This window comes from Corvus kubaryi, unplaced genomic scaffold (genome assembly GCF_017639235.1).
Source record: "Corvus kubaryi isolate FWS band 111438036 unplaced genomic scaffold, C.kubaryi_AGA036_p1.0 37398, whole genome shotgun sequence".
NCBI lineage: Eukaryota > Metazoa > Chordata > Aves > Passeriformes > Corvidae > Corvus > Corvus kubaryi.
The window spans coordinates 36,369,206-36,390,298 of record NW_024581137.1 but is presented as its reverse complement, the minus strand read 5'-3'; the positions used below and the strand labels follow the sequence as shown (position 1 = coordinate 36,390,298).

The 21,093-nt window shown below is 39.5% G+C and overlaps 1 protein-coding gene and 1 pseudogene across 4 annotated transcripts in view; both read left to right on the top strand.

The window, feature by feature from the left end:
* Positions 1-21,093, top strand: part of CDK14 (cyclin dependent kinase 14) — a 331,737-nt gene that overhangs the window by 24,891 nt on the left and 285,753 nt on the right. The window lies entirely within an intron of this gene.
* The window catches only part of LOC121671772, a 28,102-nt pseudogene continuing 16,234 nt past the window's right edge, over positions 9,226-21,093 (top strand).

Sequence of the window (21,093 nt, the reverse complement as noted above, 5' to 3'; positions counted from 1 at the left end):
ACTGGAACAGAAACTGTAGTTACAGTATTATTGTGAAGAAATACTAAGCTTGTTCTGTTTTGTCCCTGGTTGTTTAGTTACTAAAATCTGCTTAAAATACCTGCAGCACTTCCTAAAGGTGCTCTGCACAGCAGCTTCCTTTCACAGAGATGTTTCTTGGTAATCCAGGGTTCTGAACCCTACAAGATGGGGGTTCTGGAAATACTTTACAATATAGAATCTCTTTTTGTTCTTAAGTATGCCCAGATGATCTTGCAGTTGTATTAAATACTTTGTTTTCATATGTAGAGTTTGAGAATGTGATACTTCTGCTATTTCATTTCAGCAAGTGATGAGTGTTTAAGTCTGTAACAATATATTTTAAGCAGCATGATAACTTTACATTTCACAAATATTTACATTAGAGCTTTTTAATGAAGACCTTATGTGGTGGGTTTACCCCAGACAGCAGCTAAGCACCTACCAACCCCTCCTTCCCACCCTCCCTCCCCTCCCCCTTGCAGTGGGATAAGAATTGAAAGAGCAAAAGCAAGAAAACTTTGTGAGTTGAGATAAAGACCATTTAAAAAGTGAAGGGAAGAAAACCCCCAAGTGATGCAAAGGCAGTCACTCACCACCTCCCACGGGTAGTGATCCCAACCAGTCTCTGAGCAGCAGCTGCCTTGGAAAGTTCAAACCCCTAGTTTTTATGGCTGATAATCATGTTATGTGTCACAGAATATCCTTTTGGTCACTTGGGGTCAGCTGTTCTGGCTGTGTCCTTGCCTACCTAAAGCTCTTGCCCACCCTCAGCCTACATCATGGGGGCAGTGTGAGAGGCAGAGAAGGTCTTGAGTCTGTGCAAGCACCAGCAGCAGCAGCAACATTGCTGTGTTACCTGTACTGGTCATAAATACAAGCAGCACCAGATGGGCTGCTATGAAGGAAATGAACTCGGGGCAGTCAGGGGCAGCACACGATACCTTGTTGTTCAGTTTACATTGCTACAAACAGCAGTACTTAAATGCTTTGAAAGGGCATTAACCTTGACTTTGCAGTACTCTGGAGGCTTGAGCTCCTGCTCTGACAGCTCTAAGAGCACCATGTTTCCCAGAACAGCTGGGTTTTATGAAAGAAATGTTTTCTGCTGTTACTGTTAAGTGAATAATGATGCCAAACGGCATTAAACTGTCTGGTGGCACATGAAAACTTTTGATAATAACTGCTGTTTCTTGATACATTTTATATTAATCTTACGAGGAAAGGAGTATAGCTTTACTGATGTCATGACAGATGTGCATATCAATTTTTATATCCTGATCACACCTTTAGGTTGTGTTTGTTGGATCTTATCTTTGTGTATCTGGTTTTGTTAGCATGAGTGATATGTGGTATCTTACTCTATACCTTTGTGGGATTTCCTTGCTGGGAGAGGACAGTCTAAAGGAAAGGTCTCAGGACACTGAAATCAGGAACAACATCCTAATTTCCTTTCATTTGTCTAGCAAAGACACATTGTCCAGGACCTCTGTAGTTGTTTACAGATCAAAAAAGAAACAGTTGGTCCATTCACGCCTTCTGGCATAATGGCACCTCATATCTTATATCTCATATCTTACTCTCATATCTGCCCATTTTCCCAGTAGATTCTAATGTGCTGAATGACTTGCATTCAAGAGCCATTGATATGGAGACTGCCATAAAGGGGAAACGAGAGTATATTTTTTAGAAACATCTGTCAGATATATAAAGGAAAGAAGGAAAGAAAAGGAAGTGAGAAAGAAGGAAGGAAAGAAAGAGAGCGAGAAAGAAAGGAAAGGAAGAAAAGAAAGAGAGAAAGAAAGATAGAAAGAAAAAGATGATTGGCAGTGGGTACACTCCATCTTTTATTGGTGTCAATGTTAGAGAGAGAATGGGGAAGGCCACAGATGGCTTCAGATACCCATTGAAGGATCAGGACCTACAAGCTGGGTTAGAGGGGTCAACTAGATATACTGGCAAACAGAAACTTGGAGAGTCATTTGGAAAGGTGGACTGCCTCCTCTTCAGACAATTAATTGAAATACAAGAGGATGAAGTAATTCAAACAGAACCTAGATTTGATGTAGTCTACTGAAATATCATCTGTTTCTTGAAAATAAGGTTTTCAGATGAAGTGAATCAGAATTTTATCATCCCCAAGGTAAAAAATGGAAAAAGCAGGGGAAGTTAGGAAAGGTTCTGTAAGTGCACATAAGAAAAAATTATATTGAAAAGTGATTAAGTACTTAAAAAATGTCATTTGATCTAGGAATTGGGTTTTAACATGAAGCTCTGAATGTGGCATAATAATGTCAGCACTCCATCTACTAGGGTGATTTACTCTTTCAATTATTTTAATGTTGTGAGCCTTCTCATTTGGGAGCTGCAGTTGATGAGCAAATTTCTGTTCAGTGCACTAGGAAGAAGAGCAGGAATTCCTGTGTCTTTGTAAAGCATCTCATTTCCCATGCATTTCAACATTTGCTATTCAAATAATATTGAAGTAAAAAATTGCTCCCATTAATTAATGAGAAAGAAATGTTGACTGTATTTGAAGAACCTCTGCCCAGAAGGGAATTTAAACAAATTTCAAAACATGCATGAATAATCAGAAATCTATGTGTTAAAGTTAGCTGATGCAGCAGGGTTGTTTCTGCAGGTTCGTTGGCATCTTTATTCAGTAGTGTGTAGACAGTACAGGTGTGAGAAGGTATCTGAATGAATTAATGTTGGGGTGCATAAAGATACTGAGAGGAAAAAAGATGTCTTGGCCCACAGAAATTAAATCTGAACCCGTGTGGAATTTTCTAATAGGGCAGGAAAATCTGATCCCTTACAAGATCAAAACAAGAGCTGAGAAGAGCACATGTTGGTGGCTTCCAGGCAGTTTCAGTGTCCAGTGTTAGAGAAAAAGGTCTTCATAGTCAAACACCTGGAAAAGTTAATTAGTTTTCAAAATGTCATGAAAGGAAGTAGTCTAATAACTTATTGTGGGTAAATTAGTATAAGAACAAATAAATTCCATCAGCAGTTTGATCATCAATGCTGCCTATGTTTTCTTAGCAGGTAGTTTTGTCAATATAAATTGAAATTGCTTTCATTATATTTTGGGGTGTGAGATTCAAGCAAAAAAGAGTAAGAATATGTCACTTCACCAGTGTAATTTCCTACTAGTTGTGGTCCTGAGAGCTTGTGTCTGGTAGATCTGATGAGGAGAGATAGTTAATTTGGGGCTCTGAAGTCTTTTTAGCTTAAAGTGCTTCATGCAGAGGGATATAATTTTCTGTTTGACTTTCATCAATGGCATTTGTATTTGTATGTCAAAAGCAAGCAGTGGGAAGGAAAGGAACTAAATAGTTACAAAATGAAGCTTTTTAAAGGGATACTTAAAATGTTTTTTAAAAAATTTCTTCTTGCTCTTGCTCCTTCTTCCCCTTTAAGCACAAATATCCATTTTTTAAAACTGGTGAGGCAGATTGGAGCACTTTTCTATCACTGGAAAGTACACAGAATATAGTGGTTACATATTTTTGAGGGCAGGAGGTTTGGGACAGTCTTGCTGAGAGGAAGTGGGAAGTCCCAAGATGTTTCTTTTTCTTTCTTCCCTGGCACTTCTGGGGAGTGTCAGCCATCTGAAGTGAACTCTGCATGCTCAGAAAGTAAAACATTTGCCAAAGTAGTTCTGCAGACTATACAAATAAACTCTATGTGGCAGAAGGATGGCAGAGAAAATCTAAGATTGATGATATTTACTGTCACTTCCTTCAGTTTTGTAGTATTACTGAGACCCCTTTAAGAAGAAGAAGAAATGCTTTATTTTTCTGCTGTAAAGGCTCTATTTTGCATTGCTAAGGAATAATATGTGGGAAAGAGAAGGTGCAGGACACTATCATTTATTTTGCCCATCAGTGAGCAATACTTTGAGGCAATAAGCAGATTCTCCTATAGCTGTGCTCAGCATGTTGGAAAACAAATAGGACAGTGCCTCCTTTCCAGCACAGAAGGCAGAAAGCAGAGTGAGAAGAATAAAAAAAAGTGTCTAGCCTGGCAGTGTTACCAGAGTAAGAGAATCAGGAGAGGGAATGATGGAGAACACAGGGAAAGATTTGGAAACTGAGTTATTAGTTGGGACTGCATAGAGGGGCTTTTAATAGTGTGTCTCTTTGGGTTTTTCCTTTCTGAATCATGTCATACCATTCATGGACAAGTCTGTGAGGAAAAATATCCTTCAACCTTTGTGGTTTAAATGTGAATGGAGGCAGCTGGTGGGAGTCATGCCAGAGGTTGCTGTTCTGCTGTCCAAAGCAATTGCCTCTGAATTACTTCCAAGGATTGAGCAAAATGGAGCTGGTATTGCTTTATGAAAAGAAGTTTCTTTGAAAAAGGTGTTCTTGTGATTGTGTTGTCATGTGTCTTTCAATCAAATAATGTATCAAATCAGTGAGTTTTTTAAAGACTAAAGGAATATTGATACAATGTTATTAAGGGAAGTGGAATCAAAACAGCTATCTTTCCAAAAACCCAGTTTTTGATGGCTGTCCAAGTCTGTGGTGTTAGTTGTAGATTGTGGGGTTGTATGCTGTGTTCCCCCCTCTAGATCAAGGTAGTCAAATGATCTGCTTCCCATTCCTATTTGGAGGGTGATGTAATGTATTCAAGTAGCATTGGGATGCACACTGTGTTTTGGCAAGGCCATTTATTGTCTCCACCAGTGATTGCTAGGAAAAGTAGTTTATCTTGATGGTAGGTTTTCAATCCCATGCCCCCTGAGCTGTCTTCAGTTGATGAGCTAATTAATTGGTGGAGAGAAATGGTGCTGAGACCCTTGCTGCATAGCACCATGAGCATCCTTAGATGTGGAGGTGAATTGAGTACGTAATCCTAAACAAACTGCTCATTGCTGGATCTGTGTCAACCCACAGCAGCTGCTGGTTTTGAACTTGGGAACATTTAGGCTTGATTGATTAACTACTAAAATGATGTTAGCAGTAGGGTTTGGATATATATTAAGCACCTGATAGGAACACTTGATAAATGTATGCAGCTGCAAACTGGTGTCTGATCTAAGCAGCGTTGAGGTGAACGGGATATACTCCAAATAAGGTTAAGTGAAGCGTCCTTTTTCCCATAACTGCACTGATCAGTCACATTTGTAGGCATTTGATAAAGTTGTGGTTGGAGCTGCAATATATAAAATCCTTTAAGATACCTGGTTGGCAGACTCTAAATGTCAGGGTGGAAGTGTGGAGGGTTGCAGTCTGTGCATGTGCATAGCTTTGCATCCTTGGTTTCTGTGCATCAGTGTCAGATGCTGCCACAGGTTCAGAAGCATTTGATGACCAGTAAGTCCAGATAATCCTTTGTTCTTGTATTTCACTGCCACCATATTTGTACGGTGTTAGAAGGTACTTTCTCCCATTGAGAAGTCTGTAATGGCAGCCAGCTGAATAAATTATTTCTTTGGCTGAAGAGGTAAAGGCTTTTGAACAGAAGTCCTGCTTTCAAACCTGGGCAGCAAATGTTCCGTCCATGCCAAGTGCATGTTGTTTGTGCTTTCCCTCTCAGATGTGGTAATTTAAAATGTAATCATGTGAAGGACTGCATTTATTTTACTCATGTGTTACTAATCTGTGTAATTTAACAGCAAGCAGGGACATAAACTTCATTAAGATCCAGATGATAAAAAAAAGAAATTGGCTGAGGTCCCTCCTCTCATTCTGATATTGAAAGCAAAAAGTGGCACTGGGATGCACAAAACTGTGATTACAAAAGCTGTTATTTTTTGCTGATTACTGCATTATAACCTGGGGTGATGGTGCAGCGGTGTTAGAAGTAGTCTTCCACTTGTGCAGTCTCTGTGTTGTCTACTGTCTATTTAGTTAGATTTGTTTGGTTTGTTTGCACTGGCACCTAGGATAAAAAATAGTCCTTTGGATGACCAACTGCCTTTTGCTTGCTGCTGGGAGCAGAGTGGTGAGTCCCTCCTCTGCAGCTGGGGCAGAAAGTCAAAGAAGCCAGTTCAATTCTTTAGGTCTTCATAAAAATGAGAAAAAAAAATGCTTTTTATCTACATCTCAGAGTTTCTTTTTGGTGCCAGCTCTCATTTATTCTGAGAACTCATCAAAACAGTGGTGTTTGGTTTTGGCAGTATTTATTTGAACTTTTTGTTACTTTTATACTTATTAAGATACTTTTGATGTAGTGTTAGTTTGCAGGAATTGATAAAATTTCATTACAGCTGTTCTTATGAGGTGACTGGGGAGGAGGAGTCAAAGAAACTAATGTTACCTGCCTGTTTCAACACTTAGGTATTTTTAAGCTGACTCTTAAATTCTGTATATTTTTTTACCAAATAGCTTGATTACCTTAGAGCATGTCTGCACAACAGCAGCTCAGTGTAAACTATTTGTTATTGCAAAGTCAATCCTATAATGGTGGGGAAGTTCAAAATGTACTTACAACTGATGTGTATATGCTTCATATGTATTTTTTGACTATTTAGATGGGACATCTAGATGAGAGTAAATGAATAAAGATATATATACCTACATATAGTAAAGTTTATTATGGTATAGACATACAATACCTGTAAATACCTAGCACTGGCACAGAAAAGTTTTCAAAAAACATGTTAGCAGACATTAGTTTAGATAGCAGGTTCTCCTGGTATAAGTCCCAGTTTTAGAAATGTGTAGCTACCTGTGTTCTGTACAAATACATGTTTTAATTTTGGCGAGCAGGCTACACAGTTTCTAAGGTGCAAATGTGTGAATCTGTTTTGAAAAAAGTTACCCTTTTCCTTATATTTAACAAGCAATGCCTGATACATAAAAAAGCATTACATTTTGATTTTTTTAAATAAAATGCTATTTTTGCTTTTAAATTGGGGTTAAAGGTATGTGAGGATGCAAATAAAAGGTAGTGGAAGTCAGTATGAAAAAAAGAACATTTTAATTTGCTTTATGTTTGTCAGTACAGGAAACTACCTCATCATCAGTAAAAGAATAAAAAGCAAAGGGGTGAAGAGGCCTGGAAAGTTTTTGATGTAAGGGCAATTTATGGAAATAATAAGCCTAATTTTGTATAATTTTATGCCCTCTAATGCTTGTTTTGAAATCAGACTTGGAAATAACTGTACCATCACAGTCCAAGACTGCCACCACTGCAGGGTGCAAAGCTCAAACCAAAGTGTGAAGCAGGTGAAGCCTGGGGCCTGAGAGTTTGGGTCACTGCCACTGGGGTTAGGAACCAATCCCAACAACAGCACTTGGAGATTTTTGCCACAGTTTCTCATGATGTTGACAGCTTCTTTGAATTTGGCCCCTCAGTCTTGTGGGATGTCTCTTAGGCTGAGGACTTTAGGACTGGTTTGGATATCTCACGTGTCAAACTATTTGAATGTGTCTAGTTCCACATTTGGGTAACGACTTTAGAGAGCATGAAATGTATTAACTACAAGCTTGTATTTAAAGCCGCGAAGGGGTAAACCCCAAACTCCTTCAAGCTGCTTACATCTGTGTTTTTCTCTTTTCTGTATGGATAGATAAGGCTGAAGCTAAGCAATGACGCTATGTCTAGTGGTTGTTGAGTGTAGCATATTCTTTGAGTTCAACCAGTTAAAGATTTCTAGCTCTAGAAGCAAGTTTTTGAGCTGTTGCAACTAGCTTCCATAACTTATTTTTTTTTAACTTGTATTTTTTTAACTTGTGTGGGCAAGAATGTTTGATATGCTTTCTGGTTTACTACAGCAGCTTTTTTACTGTACGAATACCTTCAAAATTTTTCTGGCAGTTGCTTTCTTGGGAAGAGGGAATGAATTTTAAAAATGTATCAAGCCCACAGTTCAATCAATCAGTATATTTAAAAAGGTTTAGTATGGAAAACAGATATTAAATGGTCTGTATTTGTTGTAAGTAAAGGTTATTCAAATGAACTGGGACTGTATTTGTTGTATACCAGCTATTGCCAGGAGTCAGTGATTTGTCATGTGATGCATTACTAGAGTGTGACAAGATAGATTTTGCATGAGGGTAACATTTTTTTATAACATTATTTTTTCTTATTGTCAGAGTAGAGCCCTGAAAATAGGTGTCATGCATGTATTTGATTGACTGGGTGTGAGTTCAATATGAATTAAAACTTACACTGTGACTGAGAAAGCTGGAAAATTCTTGTGTGCAACATCCAGTGATTTAATTACTCAAGTATGGCCTTTTGATGTTTGAAACTCTGACATGCACTGGGGTATTTTATGTGGTGGGAACTGCCTTTAGAAACAGAGGAATTAACTATAGAAATCTCTTGTGGAAAATGAATGCTTTTGTTTCTGCCATATAAAATAGTTGTAGTCTCTGGAGTAGAAGTTCTTTCTTCTTGCTTATATCCCCTTTGGATTTAAAGTGTTGTCATGGCAGTAATTTGTAGGCAGAAGAGCCATTTTTTTTTCTGTAGGGTATTTTTTTTTTTTTACATTCTGTTCTTGATTGTGAAGTCTCTCCAAGAAAAAAAAAAGATGACTTGAAGAATGAGGTGCAGCATGGGTTAAAGCATTTGACAACCTGTTTGATTAAGCTGGTTTTGGCAGGATTAGTCATATGGCATTTGATGTCCAGACTTTTGATTAGTCGTGGTGTTTCAGCAAAGCCTGTTTGAGGAGGACGTCAACATTGTACAGTGTGGTGAGTTGACCTTGGCTGGACGCCAGTTGCCCACCATCCACTCTATCACTCCCCTCTTCAGCAGAATGCAGGAGAGAGAAAATAAAATGGAAAAAATTTGAAGATCAAGATAAAGGCAGTTTAATAGAGTAAAGGTCACATGCATGGAAGCAAAGGAAAACAGAAGACTTTATTCTCTACTTCCCATCAGTGTCCAGACACTTCCCAGGAAGCAGGGCTTCAGTGTGCCTAGCAGTTGCTCTGGAAGACAAACACCTTAAAGACAAATGCCCCCCCCTTTCTCCTCCTTTTTCTTGGCTTTTATTGCTGAGCATACACCATATGGTATGGAATATCCCTTTGGTCAGTTGGAGTCAGCTGTCCTGGCTGTGTCCCTTCCCAGCTTCTTGCCCGCTCCCAGCCCAGTACAGGAGGCAGTTATAGTTGGAGAGGCAGCGCAGATGCCGTGCGAGCACTGCTCTGCAGTTGCCAACACACGAGTGTGTTCATCAGCACCTCACTAGCTACTGATACGAAGCACAGCACTATGAGGGCTGCTATGGGGAAAATGGGCTCCATCTCAGCCAGACCCAATACATATGGCTTTGGACTCTGCAAACTTCCTAGCCATCAGGATCTCTGGAGTTATGACACTGTTTCCCAAAGTATTATCCTTGAGAAATGGATTGATTATGTCTTGGACAGCAAACTCTTTGGTAGGTTGAAAAGTGGTTGGATGTCTGGGCCCAGAGAGTGGTGGTGAATGCTGCTACCTCCAGTTGGTGGCTGGTCACTAGTGGGGTACCCCAAGGCTCATTACTGGGGTCAGTCCTTGTTGAATATTTTTATCAATGATCTGAACCAGGGGATCAGTAGGTGTGCAGATGACACCAAGCTGTGTGGACGTTTTGGTCTGCTGGAAGGTAGGAAGGTTCTGCAAAGGGATCTGGACAGGCTGGATTGATGGGCCAAGGTCAGTGGTATGAGGTCACATATATAAAGGCAAAGTACCAAGTGTTTCACTTGGGTCACAACAACCCCAGGCAGTGCTACAGGCTTGGGAATGAGTGGCTGGAAAGCTGCCTGGTGAAAAGGACCTTGGCGTGCTGGTCCGCAGATGGCTGAACCTGAGCCGGTGCATGCCCAGGTGGCCAAGAAGGCCAATGGCATCCTGGCCTGTATCACACAGAGTGTGTCCAACAGGACCAGGGCAGTGATTGTCCCCCTGTACTTGGCACTGTTGAAGCTGTATCTCAAATATTGGCTTCAGTTCTGAGCCCCTCACCATAAGAAGGACATTGAAATGATGTCCAGAGAAGGGCAACTAAGCTGGGAGAGGGTCTGGAGCGCAAGTCTGATGAGGAGCAGCTGAGGGAGCTGGGGGTGTTTAGTCTGGAGAACAGGAGGCTCAGGGAAGACCTTACTGCTCTCTTCAGCTACCTGAAAGAGGTTGTAGCCAGGTGGGGTCAGCCTCTTATCCCAGGTAACAAGTGGGCAGGATGAGAAGAAAGTTGCACCAGGGGAGGTTTAGATTGGATATTAGGAAAAATTCTTCAGATGAAAGGGTTGTCAAGCATTGGAACAGGTTGCCCAGGGAAGTGGTTGAATCACCATCCTTCAAGGTACTTAGAAGATGCAAATAAGGTAAATGTAAAAAAGGAAAAAAAAGACATAAAAAAAGACTTAGAAGTGTAGACGTAGTGCTTGGGGATATGGTTTAGTGGTTACCGTGGCAGTCTTAGGTTAACAGTTGGAATGGATGGTCTTAAAGTTCTTTTCCAACCAAATGATTCTATGATTAGAATAGAATCATTTTTGCAGTAAAGATTTATCCAAGCTTACTCAGTTTTTTTATACTGGGAACTTTAATGTTGAGTATCCCCTTTTTGAAAGGCTTCTTTGCATTAAATTTGATTCTTGCAACCTCCATAAATGCTCTGTTATGTTAGGTGATTTAATGCATTAAAATTCACAAAGTCAGCTAGTTAATAAAAATAGAGTATGTCAGAAGAAAATTTAAAAGGCTGTTTCTTATTCTATTCTTAAACTGATTTAAAACAAACTGAAACAGTTTTTTTGATGGATCAACTTTCACTTGTACTGGGCTTCTTTAGTGCAGTGGAATAATCTTTTGTGGGACGAGTTAAGTGACTTCACATTGGAGGACATTCCATTAAAAGGTAGGCAAGAAAATGAGTTCTCTTTGGTTTTTGTTTTTCTGGTGGTTTAAGACCAGCTGGAAATTAAACTCCATATAAGCTGTTCCTCTTCCTTCTGCCCTTCTGGTAAGAGAGGAACAAACGCAGAGTCTAAGGGTTGAGGTAACAATTTACTGGAAGCACAAAGCAATGGAATAAGAAATACATGGTGACAGCAGCAATATTAAGAACAAAAGTATGCAAAAGAGAAGGTGCTTTACACAGAGAAGGTGTTCACCACCTCAGCTTAGTTCCATGTGGCAGCTGGGACCAAGACAAGATGGTGGCCACTTCCTGTGGCTGACTCTCCCTGTCCCTGAGCCCAAGGCAACAGAAAACAATGACAGACAAACCCCCAAAAGCAAGACTGTCCACATTTCACCATGCTGCTGCTTTGGATGGCGGGCTCCATTCCACACACAGCTGTTTCCGGCACTGGTGTTGCTGCTTTTGACCGCTCTGCTTGGCTCCGCTTGGCTCCCCTCAGCTCATGGTGGCTCCTTTTGACTCAGGCTGGACTCAGCTGGGCTCGCGCTCGCCTTCACCTCTTGGTTCTACGCAGTGCTTTCCTCACTGGCGCCTCTTTTCAGCACATCATGTAGTTGTGTCTCAGAGGAACAGGTAGGGGATGGGCATTGGTGGCAGAGGATGGAGTTCACAGAGCAGATCCTTACAACCAATCTGCTGGAGAGGAGGCAAAAGGGTGCACTTCCAGGGCTGTGTTCACCTTTTCTTGCCCCTGAAACCGAGACCCCTGGGATGATGTGGGTGGTAAAAAATAGCAATATAGCCATGCCCACAGGGTGCTGAGCTCTGGCTCCTCTCTACAAACAAGACAGTTTCTTATATTGAAGGCTCTTGCTATGAAATGACACTGTCATTGCTTAACTTGAAAGTAGACCACTGCTTAAAAGTCAGTGCTTCCGTTAACTCTGTTGTCCATAAAGAACATTAGCTTCTGTTTTACAAATTGTCTTGAAGTCTTCGGTTTCATTTGTAAAGCTGTTCCTTCTGTGTTTAGCACTAGCAAGAGGCTAAAGGAAAATCTACCTCTCTCTGTTCAATACAGGAGAATCAAGTTCAGCAAATATTTGAAGACCATTGTATATGGTGTGTGAAACCAGAAGAAGTAGATCAATACTAGTGGAAAAAATCTTTCTCCTTCTCCCAGATTTTTTTTATTTTGGTAGGAAACATTTTTGCCGTGCCAAAATATCATATACTTGCAATGGTTGGTAATGTTTTTTTAAAGAATATTTTAGGAGTACAGTGAGCTTTCGAACAGAATGCTTTTGAACTAATTAATTTTCAATAGTTCTGTCCCACCCAAAACTGATTCCAGAACTGTGCTCTGGGAGTCCCTACTGCCTGTTGTACCACAACATGCACAACAATTGTAAGAGGAGATAAAACAGTTGTTTCATTAATTACCTTCTCTTGACTGTGTATGAAAAATAAATTTTAGTAGTCCACTTGATAAAGAAAGTTTGGATAAAATGGATGTGTGAAAAACTGTCTTACTGTGACTGAACTAAATATTGGTGTAGCAGAGCTTTGTAATATCTTTTAGTTTAATTTGTTTCACTCAAGTAAAATATGCCTTCTAACACAAGATTTGCCAATATATTTTCCATTTGCCTTGGTTTTTTTCCAGTTTTGTAAAACAATGCAGCATTCTTTCTCTGCTAGCAAGAAATGTGTATCTTTTGCTTCATGAAATGGAAGCAGGTTAAGATCTGATAATAAACAGCTCTAACTATTTATTAAATTATTTTAGATAACTGCAGACGAATTATTTAATACAACACATAACTTTTTATAAATTAAAGTGAATGAACAAATAAGTCTTATGTGCATCTTCTTGTTCTATTTCTGTCTCTCCATCCTTTCATCCCCACACACATCCTAATTCTCTCACTCCCCTTTCAAAATGCCCTTTGTTTCCTTCTCACTCTCTGCACATCTGGTTGTCCTGCTCTTCCCCCTTCCCCCCTCCAGCTTGATAGTCTCATTTTTAAAGCTTTGTTCTGCAAAGTACATAATTAAGCAGTAAGACATGACAGGGCATGAATATCGTTGTATTAATTGAGGGGAGAGAAAAAGGGAAACCGAAAGAAAACTACAGAGAAACAATACCAGCTGGCACTCCATGGGTGTATAATTTGCAATTCATTTAGAAGAAATCTTGTCCGTGGGGTGGAATTTTCATTGGAAAGTGATGGCCAAGCCCATGTACCAAATGGATGCTTCTCAGACAGGAGCTTTGCTTTGCACTTGGGGCAGCATGACTACTGCAGCTCTCGCTTGTTAGACCTGCTCTGATCTCTGCTGCTGGCCTGTTGTGACCGAAGGGGCTCTTCAGCCAAAGACCTATTAACTGATCCACAGAGATAGATGGCTCCTTTTGATGGCTATTGCAGTGCAAGTGACATTTTTCTGCTGAGAAATAGGTGTTAATAATATCATTCTGTACTTAGATAAAGTGACTGTAACGTTTGCCTGGTGCTAGTTGTAGCAGCCATTTTCACTTGAAAATGGGCAAAGAAAATACTAATGAATGGTTGGCAAGGGCCTGCAAGTGTGAAGTCTCTACTGCCTATCTCTGTGTCCAAGTGGTGTATGGTAAACTTCGTCTCTGAGGAAGAAGAAAGAGGGCAAATAAAAACTCTTTCCTGTAGGAAAAAAGCAAGTTGGTAGCAGTCACAGCAGGGAGAGCTGGGAGAAGTAACTATGTGCACAGAGCAGCCAGCTCTACTGTGCTAAAACTGGAGCTGCTTTTTATTTTTCTGTAAATTTGGTGATGTTTTAGTAATTTATACACTCCAAAATGGAAAAATAAAAGCTGTAGTGACTTGTGCAATTGGGTTGGGTCAGACTGAAAGCTTTAAAAAGAAAAATTCTAAATGAATTCCAATCCAATCTCTTTCCTGGACTTGTCTGGTTTGCATTTGTAATGCAGTCCTTAGTTTAAGTGAATCTATAGAACACATCTACAGATATTTGTAACAATAAGGCTTCTGCATGTAGGTGTGACTGAGAATTAAACATGTAGTTTAACTTATCATCTCTGTGTGTGTGTGAGCATAATGATACATCACTGTCCTAGCCTGTAATAGTACAAAATGGTAAGGACCGGAGATGCACTTCATGACAACTAATAAAGTACAGAACATTTTGTCTGTTTTCTCAGACTTTCATTCCTTCCAGCTGGTTACTGGCTTCCAAAAAAATGCCCAGGCATTGGTCATGAGTGGTTCAAGAAATACAGAGAAGTTATTCAAGAAATCATGAAAAATTGCTTCCTCTTCTGTACATTTTTAAGTCTGATGTAAGACATGAAAATATTTAGGTGGTCTTGGCTGTTTTTTTGGGGGCACCATCTTTCCAGTGGCAGGCAAATATGCAACACTAAGTGGAGTTTCATTACACAGATGCTGTGCAGCATGTGTATACATATGTGACTTCGCATCATATATTAAACTAATGTATTTGTGTATGACTGGCAAAGATCTGGCCACTAGTTTTAATGATGAACAGCTTTTTCATTTGAGAAAGTCGTTTTTAATGTGTGGGGTTTTTTAAAAACGAGTTTTGATACTGGAACTTCAACGGTAGTAGGACCAAAATTCTTGTGGGCAGTTGTGCTGTTCAGAAGAGATTCCAGATAAAACATTCCAGATTCTTCTTAGTAATTATCCTGGGCCAGAATAGAAACTGGGATCCACTTTGCTTTCATGCCTTTTTTCCTGGCTGCTGGAAAAGGACAGCCTTGTTCTAATTTTGTCTTTAAAACAAACATAATTCTGTTAACTCCATTCATCCTATAGACCACCTTACTTCACACAGGGACTTTGACCTTCCAGAATGCCCTAAATTATAGTGATTTATTTTTATTTTTCCTTCTCTCTTGGAAGGAGGGCAGTACTTTCATCTTCCATGCCAGGGTCAGGTGGCTGCAGCTTGTGTGCTCTAAGGTGTGTGCTTGCAGTGGATGTACTTGTTTTTGTTCCTCATGAGCTGGGCTTCATTCACTTTTTGGGTTTGTAGAGGCCAGTGACTGGCATCTGTGAGCAGTGTCTGCTGAAAGTACTGAGAATTGAATACAGATATATGTGGGCAGAACATGGATCTGCTTTGACAACTGTTGAAGTGATGTTAATTTTTTCTTCCTGTATTATACTAGAGCAGGTTTGAGAGGGTTGTCTTGGACTCTTGGGAGAAATTCCCTCAGGAAGATAAATGAATAAATAGTGAAAACTCATTGAGTGATCCTACAGTAAAAAAAAAGAACTTAGGGTATTTCTTGTATCATCTTTTCCTGAAGATGTTGAAATGTAGGAAACAATGGGGAAGAAAAAAACATTTTCCACTTCCTTTTATGGTGTTTCTGCTGCCTAGATTCTGTCAGTGTTGCTTTATAGAGTACCTTGCTTCCACATTTGCATCCAAATTGAGCTAGATCCTTCTGAAACAGGGCAATTAAAAAAAAATTTACTTTCTCCCCCTGAGATTTAGCTATGCCCACAGCCCCATCAAAGGAATAGATATTATGGATTTTAACTGAAATGTGGAAGTAGAGTGGGAACAAGATGCATGCAGCTGGTTTTGTGATTTCTGATGCTCAATAATGTTGCAGAGCCCTGTGTATCAATCTGTCTTCTGATGAAGTGTATTTAAACCTTGTGAAGCTCTTGCTGCAGGTCTTATTTTTTTGGTCACAATAGTTCCAGCTTCCCCTTAAGACTTTGTTTTTCACCACCATTAGGTGAGGATACCTTATTATCCTCACCTGAATAAAGGAGTGCCAGACATCTTCAGAGTCTTGTGTGACTGTGAATAACTGAAAATCAAGTTGTTAGAAATTTGTCCTTCAACTTCTGCTTTCTCATGTCCTCCTTTCCTTCTAGTGCTTTCCTGCATGGTAACAGATGCTGTTTGATTTCTGTCATGTTTTCCATGTTTTGGTTCAACTGTTCTGAATTTCTGTAAGAATTCAAAAGTTCTGTTTTATTTTCCCTTTACATTTTAAGTATCATATCCCAGGCTTAAGGCTTTGCAGCTGCTTCTTTATACTGCACTTTTAAAATATCTTGTCAGTTTAATATAGTCTTGGCTTGCATCAAGAAGGCTCCTGTCCAGATTTCCCAATAAAGAGTGACGGGTAGCTTGCCCTTGTCTTTGACTGCACGAAGAAAACCACATTCTTACTCTGCTTGTCTGTTGTATCCTTACTGCCATAAGAATAATTTCTTGCTTGTCATATGGTAATTCTTCAGTTTTTCAGATGTTAATGGCAATGGAAGTTCTTTCTGCCCACTTTTCTTCTATGATTCATTTAATTATATTTTTTACCTCATTATATTCATATTTAGTGTGTTTTGTATATAAATTTTTATTGATTACATAACAGGAGTATACTTCTTGTTTGAGAACTTGATCTTTATTCAAGTCATAAAGTCAAGGAACCCATACACCGAATGTTTATGATAGTAGCAAAATTGCTAGAATGGGTCATTGTGTTGCAGTATCCTTTAGTTCAAGAAGGATTATAGAGACCACTAGTAAAGAATGAAATGTTACTGGAACTGCAAAAATCTATGGTAAGCTATGGCAAATTTGGCTGCATTGGGATGGATATGGAAGGATAAATGTTCAAAATAGTAATAAATACTTAAATGTTTGAAGTTGAAAATCAAAAGAAGCATAAAGTCAATGTAAATGCTACAGCTGGGAGAATTCTTACCTGTTTACACAATCTGGATGAAAAATAGTATTTTTCCAAATTATTGGTTTTGGAAGTGCCAGTGCAGCATTAACCCAAGTTAATGGGCAGTTGCTGCATGGTGGATCTATTTCCTGGACTGACAAGTCTTCCTCTAACTCCAACATGAGGCCTTGCAATAGGAAAATAGATTGTGGGAATGCCATATACAGCTGTGGCAGAAAGCCACTTTCATGTAAGAAATACAGCCCGTGGACGTATGAATCGGAGAAAGAAAATGTGGGTAGAACACAACCTTGTCCTATGTAAATAGAAATAGCTTTTGAGTGAAAACTAGAAAGGCTTTAATGTTCTTGATTATTTTCTACTGAAAAATCAGTTTCTTTCTCATAAGAGCAGAATAATTTAGAAAAACTTGGTGCAACCAGTTTTCATTAAAAAAGGATTTGACTAGAGTTTTTTTATTTTGTGTTTGTGCGTGTGTGTTTGGTAGTGGAGGGATGTTGACTGAGGTTGTATGTGGTGTGGCTTCTTTTCCCAGTCACCAAAGAAGAATAGTGGAGGTTCAGAGCCAGTTTTCTAATGATATTGTGGGTCATTAGCCATTTAAAAAAAGTTTAAAAACAAGTTGAGATGGACAATTGTCAGAAATTGTTTCAATTTAGGCAGTTCTTCCCTGAGAATGTTTTGCTTTCGAAGATATTTAAAGATGAATGTAGAAGCTTTCCAACCAATGGAAGAAACTGAAAGTCTTGCAAGTCTCCAAAGCTGTAAACTATTCCCAGTGCATGTAACTTCACAGTAATGTAGTGGGCAAAAATTTATGTCTGATCTCAGCTGGTTATGTCTGTGTCCTGGAGCATGAAGATGGAGGTTCTTGCAATTTTTAGTCTAGTTACAGAGGCTATTAATCATTATGTTCAATCCCTTCTTGGATACAGCTAAGCTCTTGGTTCGATATGTTCTGAGCTATTGAACTTCACAGGTCAATTACACAGTGTTTATAAAACTAATTCTAGATTTTGACCAGCAGTGAAAACATAACCCTCAGCAGGACTAGCTATTGCTTTTAAGTCAACTGTTGTTTTCTCTGCTGCATGGGTGAGTGGAAAAAACCAACAAACTGATAAAATATTCAGATTTCATAGAGAGGAAAAGGCAGCTAAGTGCAGACATGCTTTGGAAATTTCTGTAACCCTGTTCAGGTTTCTCAATGGTAATTTAGGGGTTAGTGTTAATCCTTAACAGTCTGTTGACCTCCCATGTCTCAATGTGTGGTTTACTCCAGTAGATGGATGCCTGCTACTGTTGCAGTGCAGGGATTTGATTCCCTCCATCTGGAGTAGAGTGATGCTCAACAAGTTTAGATAATGTGAAATTTCATTCTTCACTCCCCAACAAGTGAGGCATCTGCCCAGATAGAGACCTGGGATGTGATTCCCCTGGTTTTTTTCTTTATTTATTTTTCTTCAAATCACTGGTAATTTCATTAGTCTGATTCTGGTGATGTACTTAAAAAAAAAAAAAGCAAAATAATAAAAAAATCCAATCCAAATCAAAATGCCAAAATATACAATGAAAACAACTGGACCCCAGTATTTTGTTATATATTCCATAAATGTCAGGAAACTACAGGATAGTTCCTAACTACTGTTAGGGTAGCTGTCAATTTATAAAAGGTTATCAGCTTCCCAATTATGTGGACTTGTGAGAAGACCATCTGGAGGAGAAACGGAGCATATCCAATGACTGCAGAAGAGAATCATCATCACCAGTATCATACTCAATTAATGCAAATGTTCAGCTGCTGAATTGCTGCATAAAAAGCTGACACAACAACACCTTGATTTTTCCTTGGGGAAAATTTCAATAAAACATCACCCTGTTCTGGAAATGAAAATTGCCTATCATTAAGAGCATAGGCCAAAAGTTACATGTTTCTTTCTCTTGTAGGAAGTGTAGTAGCTGGCTAATTTGTGTGCTATGAAATGAAAACTTCCTCATGAGCCTGCCAGTTGTGTAAAATGCATTTCCTCATGGTGAGTTGAATAGGCTGGGAATTTTCCTTTCAAAATTAAAAGTGCTTCTTTTAGAACGTATTTTTCCACCTTGAACAGGCAAATATTACATTTCTTCTTTTGAAATCCTGGGTGTTGAGCATCTCTGAATCAGTATTTCCACATGTTGGAAGGGACCGTCCCTTTCTCCTGCATTGATTTCCCCTGACTGGCCCCTGCAGTGAAGCTGCTTGGGAGCTGGCCAGTTTCTCTTCATTATGTAGGAAAGATACTAGACTCACAAAGATTTTCATTTCTAGATACTGAAACCTTTTAGAAAGCAAAATAAGAAGTCAGGCATCGTATTTTAACTAAACAGGGATTATTAGAGCTGCTTTTTGATTTTCTAAGAAAGACAAATGTATACATTCAAGTAACTAAGAAATAATGCAGGGATTTTTTTCCCGTTAGATTCCAAATCTCAGCTGGAAATCTTTCAAGTATGAGTAGATGAATTGGACTGAGTAGTCCAGTTAGCATCACCATCTTACTCAATACAGCGCCCTTTTAGCTTTCAGTGAGTTACCAGGAAGCCCTTTACTGCAGGGATGGTCTTTTCAGCAGTAGAAAGAATTCTATGGAACTGTATGATAATTCAGGTCAGGAGGGACCTTAGGAAGTCTCTTGTACAACTGCCCCCTCAAAGCAGGAGCAGCTATGAAATTACACCAGACTACTCAGAGATTTTTCCAGTTGATCTTGAAAGCCTTCAAAGACAGAGACTGCACAACCTCTCTGGATAACTTGTTTCAGTCCTTGGCTGTCAACAGGGTTAAGAACTTTGCTTTACTTCCAGATGCAGAACTTTTCTATGTTCTTGTTGAACTGCATGAAGTTTCCATCAGGACGTTTCTCCAACCTGTGCAGGTCTTTCTGGATAGCAGCCCTGGCATACCAACATCCCATCTCACCATCTGCAGAGGGTGCACTCCCTCATCTCCTCCAGGTTGTTGATAGGGGTATTAAACAGGGCATGTCCCCAGATGGACCCCTCCACTACCTCATTTGTTACCAGCCTGCAGGTAGACTACAACCCATTGGCACAATTAGCTAAACTTTTTTTAGCCCAACTAGTTGTCTACCCATCCAGAAATGTTGTCCAGAAATCCAATCAAGATTTGTAGCAGAGAAGACAATTTGGTTATTCAGGCAAGATTTACCCCTGCTAAATCCATGCCATCTGTTGCCAGTCACCACCCCGTTTAAGTGCCTGGAAATGTGCTCCAAGAGGATTTGCTCCATGATTTTCTGAAGGATCTAAGTGAGGGTGATTAGTTTGCAGTTCCTTGGTTGTCCTTTTGGTCTTTTTTGAAGAAGGATACAACCATCTTTGGTCATGAGGGATCTTTTGCAATCTCCATTTCTAAGAGATTGTCATGTCATCCAAAAGCTACTTCAGGAACATGTCAGTACTTAGTTGTCTTCTTTGCAAGCCTGAATTCTTACTTCAGGCTGTCTGGAAATGCTTGGAAGAGAAAAAATATCCTTTCACTATTTCTTCTAGAAGTTAAAATATTTTTAGTTTCTTTCAGGTGTGGTTTTTTTTCCCCTGATACTCTGCTCCCTATAGAAAATGAACTTTACATTTATTATGGTGTTTTCAAATATAGTGAAGGCATTTCCACTTTGTAACATGATTGATAAACTGCTTATGCATCTAACCACGTTATTACCTAGAAACTTCAGAAACTGTTTTGCAGCATACCTCAGTCTTTTTTCTATAGCCAGAGTTTGTCAGAGGCGCTGTGGTTGCCATGAACTGTTTAGATAAGGATGCCAAGTGCTAATGCAGGATCACAGTACTAAGGAAAATTGTGGGGTTCGATGTTTGACAGCACTCCCTGTTCTTGTCCTTGGAGGGGAGGTTGGCTAAGATTCTGGGAAAAATGATGCTGACTTTATTTTTGGTGCAGAGAAGCTGTTACGTAAATGCCTAATATCAAAGGTGTATGTGCCTTTGAAAATAATTGGGTGTGCTGGATTTTTTCCTCGCTGTCTGATCTCTCTAGCATCACCTGGATTTTCAGCACCGGTAGCTGGTGTTCTGACAGAGCTTATTGCAAAGTATGAATCAGGGCCCTTAATGTTTTGTTTGTCTAAAAGAGCAACCTAGATAACATCTGTGTCTGCCCAGCTGTTTTCTTGACTCCAAGCATTACTCATTTGGCTGAAGACTTGCTTCACTGACCTTGTGCTCTTAGTAGACTCTGGGGCAGGATTCTGGAATGCCTGAGCAAATATTTTTGGAGATCTTAATCTCTGTTTTGACTAATAAGAGCAGTGGCCTTCAGGTATTCCACAAAAGGCTCTTTGAGTATTGTACAAAAACTGAAAGGGTGGCATTTTAGGTTGGGTCTGTGCACGACACAGAGAGTTGTCATTACACAAATCATTCCCATCTCTGCTTTGCCGGGAAGGGTGTCTCTGTCACCATGTGCCTGTGACTGGTCTGCTCAGAT